Genomic DNA, 10061 nt, shown 5'->3' with positions numbered 1-10061 from the left:
TTTCCCGATTCTAGGATTTATGAAAATTTAAAACCATTAACCGATCAAACCCCAGTTAGAACCAACGCTTAATAAAAGGCCTAACTACTTTTCATGACTGATTTCTTTTTAAATGGAATTTTATATAAATATTAAAACGTGGTATTAAGTAATTGTTTATCCATAAAAAATTGAACCGTTGAGCAAAATAAAATTCGAACCTAAACAGTATATGTTACTAGCTTTCTACATACTTCTAGAGGAAGAAAAGCACCCATCCATGAGAACAATAATCCCCTTCTTTACTGATTTTTTTCCCAAAATCAAAAAATTCTCAAATTTAAGGATCAAACAATAATTAGCATACATAAACATGAGAGGCACCTGGCTCTGCAGAAATTTATGGTAATAATATGCAAATGTAGTTTCTCGCCATTTTAGTAGTAAGTATACAAGCAAATAATGCCACACTCATTTAGTAAAAAAAAACTACCCTTTTTCTGTACAAATTGTAAAAATTAGGAGTTGCATTTGAACCTGCTGTAAAATCTTCCTACACCTTCTTCCTGATCAACCCAAAAAAAACTAATTTTTTGCGCCCGAAAACATACAAAGATATTCTCATGCCCTGGGGTTTCGGGCCCCCATGTTCAGTTTCCCAGGTTCCGGGCAAGGACAAAACAAATTGTATTCTTTTTGTATAACTATCGATGATGATGATGAGGCCGATGGCTCCCTGTTGGAGTTGGAGGAATTGTTGAGAGGGAAACAGGTCTCTTCATGCTCCAAAAAAAGTTAGCATCTAGAGGCGAAGTAGGAGTTATGGGGCTCAGCCCCAAGCTTGTGGTAGGTCTCCTGGGCCCCAAATAGCCCTTTCCTCACTGTCCATAGGAAGTTGGCATTACTGAAGGATTCTCCATCCGGTGGTGTTACTTGTACTGCCCGCCGAAGCTTTCCCCGGACCTGTTCAACATGACGTGAGAACTAGCAACAACAAAATGCCGAGAGATTAGGTTTATGAGGTGATAACTTTGGATGAGAGATTAGTTTGGGAAAACCCCGGTATCTAAAGGATGAGTACATGATTAAACAAGGCTTGAAATAATTGAGACAGTTATAGAAACAGATTGAGACAGTCAATGTGTGGATATCATGAGAAATAAACAGAAGCAAAAGATCACCTCTGATATGCGTGCCACAAGATGCAGAAATCGTGCATATTGCATAAAGAGGCATTATTAGGGTTTTAAAAAATTTAAACTGGTACAAGAGGTCTGCCCTGAGAAAAATCATAGCTTGCTCATTCCACACCCCGGGGGAAACAAAATGTTTCATGGTGTCATGATCCATCCACGCTTTTCCCCTCTTCTTAGCCTCTTCAACCATCGAGTCCCCAAAAAACATCTCTGCCATGCTCCCAAACTCATCAGTTGGATAAATGCTGGACTCCCCCCAAACCCCCCCGGTCTTCTCCTCCTCCATAACAACGCGAGCAATCACTTGATTCTGCTGCCCTTGCCTATGTGGGAGGCTCCACCAGCAACGGGGGCCCCCCCTATCGCGGTGTTGTGGGAAGCAATGTACACTGAAAATTTGCCAAGAGCACCATAGAGCATCAAAGCCGGGGTTTCCCCGGAACACCTGCTGGAACACCACACAAATGAGAAATGCAACTCCTTCTGCACCTTAGCGTGATCCATCTAAATCCTCATCACACATAGCTTCCCTCATGTGCAAGGCACAGCTTTGCAGCTCAACGATGATGAACACCATCGAGGCAAAGGCCGCTTCACGGGAGCAAGACCCAAACCCGCCTCTGCCTCCTGCCACCAGTAAAGCCTCCTCCAGCTGCAGCTTCTTTTTGATCATCCTAAGAGAGAGGGGAATGTCCAAACTATTTGCCTTCTGTTCAACCATTGCCCAAGCACCCGTCCCCTATCCGGCCACTCTGGGAACCCCGGGTCTGATCCCAGCATCATTGGCTCCAAGAAATCAAAATGTGATTCCAAGAACGAGTCTTGATCCCTCCCACCAGCCTACTGGTGTTGTTAACGCTATTGTTTAAAATTGCACAGTGCTGCTTCTTCCGCCTACACCCTCGTCATCTCTAGGGCTATTCGACATCTTGGCCGATGCATAAACGTGAAACGAGGGCTTATCATTAAGATTCAAGCTGCAGGAGCGCCTAATGCTGTCACCCCCCGAAATCTTGCTGAAAGACCTGATTTCAAGAGGGTTTTAGAGGCGAAAACGAGGGGTAAAGGCATCGAACAGAGGTTCGAAAACGGGAGGAGGAAGCAGGTTTGAGTAACATAATTTTTGCTAGTCCCACAAGGAACAAAGGTGAGAAGAGTTAACAAAGCAGATTGCAAAAGTAAGGCAAAAGGTGACCAAAGACAAGAATTGGGGCCAACAATTGGAGGAAGAGAAACAGTCAAAATCAGACAACATAAAGCCCGTGAAAATAGGGGCTTTTCGATCCCATGGAGGATATGAAAACAAGCAAAAAAGAGAGATCTTGAATTCACAACCTGTGACATAGATATGCAAACAAAACTAATTAATTAATTAATTAATTTGGTATTAATCAAGCTATAAAATATCAAGAATCAAGATGCATAAAGATCCTTCCTGTTTAAAATTTCTACACCACAATCGCAATGCAATGAAACCAATGCCCAATAAAGCAATTGGCTTAATAAGAATGAATTCACAAACCTCAAACTTTACAAACTACAACTTCGTTATATATGAATGAATTCAAATTATATACAACTAAAAGAGAAGGGATTAAAAAAGATTGATTTTGCGAAAAGGGAACTCACGGGATTCGGATAAACTGCGCTGAAGCGTGGAAATTTGAGTAGAAAAGAGTAGGATGAAAAAGCTTATCGTGGAGATATATAAAAAGAAATTGGGGGAATATGAGAAATAGAGGAAAAGGGAGATGAAAAGGGAAGAATTGGATGAGGGATACAAGGATAGGAAGATAGGAGAAGACGATATTTAGTAAGCACCAAAAAATCTAGAGTTGCGCTTTTATGATTAGTAGTGGGGCAGCTTCATAAATGGCGGTTTGCAACTGGAATGTCGGTTAAATTTTAATTTTTTGCTTTCCTCTTGATTTTTATTGAGATAAATATCGTTAATCGATTTGCATTTGCAGTAGGCCGAGCACGGCGTGCTCGAGGTGTCTAAGGGGACTATACACGTTTACAGTACACCTGTCGACTAGAAAAATATAATTATATTACTTAATCTTTTTTTTCTATGTCTAACTATTAGATTTAATTATATTACTTAATTTGTCCCAATGCTAAAAGTCACTTTGACTTTTTTTTACTCTTTATATTATTTTTTCTCTTACTTTATCATTTCTATTTTAACTATTTATTTAAAAGTAGCTAACTCCTAATGACTTGATTGACGAAGTATTAATTTGAATTATATATATTTATTTTCAAATTGTCATTATCTATTTTATGAATGTATCCATTCCACTAACTCATTAACTCACATTTTATTATAAAACTATTATATAAAAGTAGACCCACTCCTATTAACTTATTCAACTCACTTTCCATTACATTTCTTAAAATCTACGTCTGATCAAAGTGACAAATTTAAGGAACGGAGTGAGAGTATATTTGAAATTCCAAGGGGTGTAAATGGATCTAAACATAATTTCTCTGACAAAAATAATGAAACCTTCAAAAATCTTAAGGCTATAGGCAAAAGAGAGTAATGAGGTTCGTCTGGAATGTTAATACTCCTCCTCCTCCATTAAGAGTCCTATTTCACTGCTTTACCATAAATCGGTAAGAGGCCTCACATTCCACCAATTATCGCACTTACATTCAAAAGATAAAACTACTACATATAAAAGCATCTTCAAGAGGAGAGGCAATAGAGAGAAAAGTCATATAACTATCATATTTATCTTTTTTTTCAGAATAGATGATATACCTTTTTCATTTACATTTCCTTCTTGGAGATGTTCAGTTATTTAACTCACTTTTCTTTATATTTCTTAAAACTCACGCCTAAACCAACAAAGGGCTCCTAAGATTCAGGTGGAGCTGAGATATTTAACTACCATAACTGCAAAACATGCATGAAGGCGGATATTACGTAAGAACACGTAACAAATATCAAAATAAACTAAACAAGATCACAAATTATTATTCCCATAGTTATCTAACCTTCCAAATGAAGGATTTCTTAGGAACACAAATTCGATAAATTTCCAAAAATAATTTAGATTAGATAGTATCAATTTAATCAATGTCGAAAAAGAAAATAGGCAGGCAGAGCATATGCTGGCACCACCCGCAATAGTAGTTAACCTGCTGTAATAGAATTTGAATTTAATACATACCTATATCTATAAATAGCATAACTTTCGAGTTTCGACCATATTTTCCTAAACTCCCTCTCTTTTTTTCCGCAAAGTTACAAGAGTGATTGCAATGCAAATGCAAATGCAAGCTCAGAGGCAGTCTCCGCTGCTGTGGAGGGTATCTACGGCGTCAGCCGCTGCCGTTTCTCGAAGAATCACGTTCCGCCTCCGTACATTCCAATGCTCTTCTTTCAGATTCTACAAGATTAAGCGCTGTTTGCTTATTAATTTTTTAATTTTTGTGAATTGTAGAGGTGGATGAGAAGAGATTTATTGAAGCATCTAAAACCGGAAACATAATTCCGCTGTACAAATGCATATTCTCGGATCATTTGACGCCGGTTATGGCTTACCGGTGCTTGGTGCATGAAGACGATAAAGAGACTCCCAGCTTCCTATATGAATCTGTAGAGCCCGGTTTTCGTGCATCAAGTGTCGTAAGAAGCAGAGTTATTTTCATGTGATTATTGTTTGCTCCTATATGGATTTATTTATATTATATACATGCCTGTGAGTGAATGACTTGTAGTAGTTACGATTGGAGTAAGCGCTATTACCATTTATAGGGTCGTTACAGTGTCGTTGGGCACAACCGGCCGTTGAAGTTCTTGCTAAAGAGAATCAGGTGACTATTCTGGATCATGGCTCTGGTAAGATAGTTGAGAAGTTTGTCGAGGATCCAATGACAATTCCAAGGAAGCATTTCAGAATTCTTGAGACCACAACTAGTCGAGGACCTTCCAGACGCATTTTGTGGTGAGGACTGATCTCGTCGAGCCATTGATCTCGTCCTCCATTGTATTTTAAGCTATACTCAATTTTTGATCATCTTCAACAGGTGGATGGGTCGGATTTTTCTCGTACGATACACTCGCTATACAGAGAAGACAAAGCTGCCGTTCTCTGGCGCTCCAGAAGATGACAGAAATCTGCCTGACATTCATCTTGGACTATATGAAGACGTAATCGTTTTTGATCACGTGGACAAGGTACAACGCGTTGATTACATGTTTTTCGCCTCTATTTTCACGTGCTTTGTTTTCTTGTTATTTCTGTATTGGGATCATCAATGGAAAATGTCTGCGATATTCATTCTTCTCAGATAGCGTATATAATCCATTGGGTGCGATTAGATCAATATTCGTCTGCTAAAAAGCCTATGAAGACGGAACAAACGCTTGGAAACCTTGGTTTCAAAACTGCAAGACATTGATCTGTGAGTTTTGTAGTACATTTCATGCTGAGAATGTGAAATATTGTCATTTTGTATGCTAATTAATGTTGATTTGTAGCCCACGGCTAGCTCCGGCTCATGTTGATTTCCGCACTCCTGATTTCGGACTTTCTCGATACAAGAGAAACACGACAAGTGAGGAATACACTGAGGCTGTGTTACAGGCTAAAGAGCATATTTTGGGTGGAGATATCTTTCAAATCGTTTTAAGCCAACGATTTGAAAGAAGGACGTTTGCTGATCCATTCCAAATATACAGAACTCTGAGAGTTGTGAATCCAAGTCCATACATGACTTACTTGCAGGTTGCTTCATCTTTCGGCCTAGTCTTTGATGAGTCAGGACACTATTCTCATTTTTGCTTCATTTCAGGCTCGAGGGTGTGTCCTCGTCGCTTCAAGCCCAGAAATTCTTGTTCGTGTAAATAAGGTATACTTATACTTCTCTAATCAGACCATGTGCTTATTTTAAATGGTTTATTTAAATTGACAAAAAAAGGTTGTTAATCGACCCTTGGCTGGGACATGTAAACGAGGGACGACAGGCAATGAAGATGAAATGTTAAGGACGATGCTGCTGCAGGATGAAAAGCAATGTGCAGAACATATTATGCTGGTTGATCTTGGCAGGAATGATGTTGGAAAGGTTTGTTCCATGTTAATTGTCATAAGAATATGAGCCTTTAGACATAGTAAGTACTTACTAATTAAATATATGGCCTTACTAATTTAAATTGTTTGTATATATATTTTGTGTCTCAGGTTTCAAAACCTGGTTCAGTTAAAGTGGAAAAGCTCATGACTGTTGAACGATTTTCTCATGTGATGCACATAAGCTCTACAGTAAGAACATGCTTTAAATTGGCAATTGTATTTATTTTAAAATTATTTAAGAAACACCATTGTTATGTATTATAGGTAACAGGGGAGTTACTTGATCATATGACGGCTTGGGATGCACTGCGTGCTGCACTTCCTGCCGGAACAGTTAGTGGAGCACCAAAGGTAACGACGAAACTTTAGCTTGATTATGCATCGATTTAACATTAAAGGTATATCTTCAAGGTGAGGGCTATGGAGTTGATTGACGAATTAGAACCAACAAGAAGGGGGCCATACAGCGGTGGCTTCGGAGGGATTTCGCTTTCAAGGCGACATGGACATGGCATTGTCGCTTTGGACGATCGTCTTCCCCACTGGAGTCCGTTACGACACTATGCATCCGTACAAGGGTGGAAACAGGCATCAAGAATGGATAGCGCACATCCAATCAGGTGCCGGAATTGTGGCAGATAGCCAACCAGATGACGAGCAACTTGAGTGTGAACGCAAAGCTGCCGGTCTTGCCAAGGCCATCGATCTGGCAGAGTCAGCATTCATCAACAATGCATCCCTATGACAAGAGACGACCGATGGTTCGCTTTGCCCGGTTACCTCAATAGGGAGTTAATTGCTCTTAACGGAACTATATGTGGTTGTCTGAAATGAAATCTAACTTTGCCTAGTTAGAATAATGTGTGTTATGCTTACTTACCTTCAAATAACAATATGTAATAGGCCATGTGCTAAAAATGGATCTTTGCCTATTGTACAATTCAATAATGTTCTCCCGGACTGAACCGCCAGAGTGGTTCGGTCGTGAGCCGCATTTTGGGAAGGCCACGAGCTAGCCAACCGCAAGAGTGAATTCTTTTATCCCTGTTCCCGCAGGTAGATGCTCAACACGTACTCCTATGGCCCTATCGACTAATAAAGTGACGCTTGTTGTGCATGTGCTTGAGACACCCATCTGATTTGTTTCATCAAATATTATTTGAATTGGAAAATTCACTTTTTACTTTCTACTTTCCTACTTTAATCACATTTGAATTTTACGACCGGGTTACTCCCACAGAACTCGGATGGTAGTGTTGCCACACCATGCTAGGTGAACTTGGGAAGAAAGGCCATAGGAGCCCTACGTGAAAAACGTCGTGAATCTGGCTGCCTATTGGTAGCTCTAGGCAGTACGCAACCAGCCCTATGCGCTCTAGTACACAAAAAAGGGGCCCTAAAAATGCATAGATAATTTGGCTGAGAGTGGTCTAGCCACCGAGTGGAGATGTTTCTTTAGCTTTAAGAGGATCACGGCTCCGGCTTCAAATTCGATGCTCCTCCAATGCTTGTTTGCTGTGTTCCTCATCATTTGTTGGGCCATCTCTAGATTCTGTTTCAACACTGTGAGCACCTACGCTTCTCTTTAATTAGCTCGGTCACTGACATTGTGGTTTTGGCTGTCGTTGAGCTCGGGAAATGAACGGGGCTCTCTCCCATATCGAGCTCAAAACGGATACGTCCCCAAACCCTCGTGATGATTATAGTTGAGGAATAATTCCGCCCAAGGCAGAAATTTGGACCATTGTCTTGGTTTCTTGAATGTGAAGGCCATCTAATAATACTTACGTCCCGTATTTCTCACCTTCGTCTGACTAACGGGCTAAGGGTGATAAACAATTGAAATATGTAGGGTAGTCTCAACAACTCCTTTCCAAAGTCCCCCCAAAAATTAGGTCTATGTCAAATACTAACGTGTCTGGAAAGTCGTGGTGCGTGACCACTATGTGCACAATAATTTCACCTGCATGTTTGGATCAAACTCTCTCCGTCTAAATCATGGTCCAATTCACAATTCAACTTATTTGAAAACTTGGCACAAACTAAATACTCTCTCCCACCATAAAACTATGAACATTTGGAGACATGTAATTAATGCACAATCATTTAATAAAAGAGATAGAAAGAAAAAAGATATCGGCCCCTAAAACCATTTAACTTTGATCAAATTTTAGTATTTCCCGTAAACTTTAAAATCGGTCTAAAATATCACAAACTTTACATTTTGTTTGTTATTCTATGCAGCCCAAATAAGATATCTTTGACAAAAATCTTATTATACTGGGCAACCATAAAATATTTATGATATTTTGATTACTTTTTAAATTTGCGATAAGTAGGAGAAAGAACTACGTATAAAATCACATTGATTTAGTAGTCCCAAGTAGGATAAAAATGCACGGAAGTTGGTTGAAATGGTACGACTACTTTAAAATAACAAACAAAATGAAAGATTGTGAAATTTGAAACCAATTTTAAAGTTAGTGATAAATACCAAAATTTGACCAAAGTTAGAGACCAATATCTCAAGAAAAATAATTATAAATATTATTAGTGGAAAATGGAGCCCACCTTATTAAATAGAAAGAAATTAACAAAAATAAAAGAGAATACATTTATAATATATCCCAAATTGAAAAATGTCCTTATATTTTTGGAACAAAAGAATACTCCTCCGTCCCCGATTAAGAGTCACATTTTTCCATTTCGTCCAGTCCCCAATTAAGAGTCACACTTCATTTTTACCATAAATGGTAAGTAGGTCTTATATTCCACTAACTCACTTCACTCACATTATATTACAAAACTAATATTAACGAGATATTAATCTCTCAATTCCCGTCATCTCCTCACTCTCTCTCTATCCCAAACTCAAAATTAGGACTTCCTCCTCAAGCACACCTCTGCGGCGCACACCTCTCCACTCTAGCTCGCGGTCAGCCCTGGGAATCCGTGCAGTCGCCGCCAGTACCTCTGTTCCCATCTCTATCTCGGACGTCTCGATTCGGCAGCCCGAACTTCGATTAAAGGGTGCGTTCTTTGTTCAGGTTATTTCCTTTACTTGTTGTTTGATTAGCAATTGGGATTATATTATGTATACATCATGTAATGGTATGGAAAGAAGAAAGAAAATTAGGGGTGATTCTTTTTGTGTTCTAGGATGACAGTGCCTACCTCGACCTGGGTTAAAGAGATGAACGAGTCGGATTCTTTGATGAGATTATTGGTAAGCTTGCTATATTAAACTATATACTTTCATGTGTTATACATTGTTACATATTGAAATTTATATTGTTTTTTTTTGCTTTTTTTTAAAAAAATCTAGGTTGAGACCCTCCAAAGGATTTGGCATTTGACTGATGAACAAGACCCAAGAATGCGACAGATTAGAGAAATGGCTAGTAGGGCCCTTCAGTCTGTGAACCAAGCTGATGTCCTGGAGTACTTGACTTCCCAACGCCAAGACGTGGTCATGCCTAATCAACCGACAGAGATTCTACCACGTCTTGGACAAAGTGGTGTTCAAACGGTTACACACGGTTACACACGGTTACACACGACAGTTTAGGATTCGCAGCCGCATCCCCGAGCTAATGAATCTAGAGTATGACCCACCTTAGTGGTCTTTCAATCAAAGCCAGGAGTCCGAAGAAGAAGAAAATGACGATGAAGAAGAAAATGATGATGATGAAGAAGAAAATGGTGAAGATGTTTAAGAAGAAGAGGTTGATCGGGTCTTCGAACTAAGTACTCAAGTGTTCACAATGCAAATCAAATAAAGCAAATAGAGTTCACG

General features: G+C 39.3%; 1 pseudogene; it reads left to right on the top strand.

Annotated features, from left to right (window-relative positions):
* The first annotated feature begins 4448 nt into the window (after window positions 1-4448).
* On the top strand, window positions 4449-7014 carry LOC125199412 (annotated as a pseudogene).
* The last annotated feature ends 3047 nt before the right edge of the window (window positions 7015-10061 follow it).

The sequence above is a fragment of the Salvia hispanica genome, unplaced genomic scaffold (assembly GCF_023119035.1).
Source record: "Salvia hispanica cultivar TCC Black 2014 unplaced genomic scaffold, UniMelb_Shisp_WGS_1.0 HiC_scaffold_49, whole genome shotgun sequence".
Lineage (NCBI taxonomy): Eukaryota > Viridiplantae > Streptophyta > Magnoliopsida > Lamiales > Lamiaceae > Salvia > Salvia hispanica.
This window is presented reverse-complemented; position numbering and strand designations above follow the sequence as displayed.